Source organism: Diaphorina citri, unplaced genomic scaffold, assembly GCF_000475195.1.
Source record: "Diaphorina citri unplaced genomic scaffold, Diaci psyllid genome assembly version 1.1 scaffold25205, whole genome shotgun sequence".
NCBI classification, from domain to species: Eukaryota; Metazoa; Arthropoda; class Insecta; order Hemiptera; family Psyllidae; genus Diaphorina; species Diaphorina citri.
This window is the reverse complement of record NW_007402546.1, coordinates 1-587: the sequence shown is the minus strand read 5'-3', so window position 1 is coordinate 587 and position 587 is coordinate 1. Positions and strand designations below refer to the sequence as shown.

At 35.1% G+C, this 587-nt stretch overlaps 1 non-coding gene across 1 annotated transcript; it reads right to left on the bottom strand.

Annotated features, from left to right (window-relative positions):
* Nucleotides 1–250: 250 nt before the first annotated feature.
* Nucleotides 251–322, bottom strand: Trnat-ugu. The gene has a single exon. It is a non-coding gene; the product is annotated as a tRNA-Thr (tRNA).
* Between the last annotated feature and the right edge of the window lie 265 nt (nucleotides 323–587).

The following is a 587-nucleotide window of genomic DNA, read 5'->3' as shown; positions in this document are numbered from 1 at the left end:
ATGAAAGTAAAATCAAAAAATCAAATCAAGAATGATAATAAACTGAATATTAAACAAATCAGGTAGGTACATAGGTATACTGATCGAATAAACTACGGGCTAAATAATTCCCGGAGGGAAGGACCCTGCTTGTTTATTATATTTTTTGTATGCGCATTTATATGTCATAGCTACTCATTTTCCTCGCGAGGCTGAGTGGGCCCCGCAACAGCCAGTCACGGAATCAATCATTTACATGATGCAAATTTCTTGACCCCGCCGGGAATCGAACCCGGGTCTCCCGCGTACAAGGCGAGCGCAGTGACCACTACGCCATGGGAGCTGACTGCTGGCTTTATTATGTTCAAATTGAAATCAAATTATCAGTTAAATGAAAATATTACAATCTCTCTTTCTCTCTCTCTCTCTCTCTCTTTCCCTCTCTCTTTTTCTCTCTCGTGGTTTATTTAATAAAAACCGCAATTTCCAATGCAGGGATTTTACAAGTACACAAAATAAATAAATATCTACTCAATAAATAATTAAATAAAAACAAAACTGCGGCATTTTTTTTTTTTTTTTTTTTTTTTTTTTTTTTTTTTTTTTTT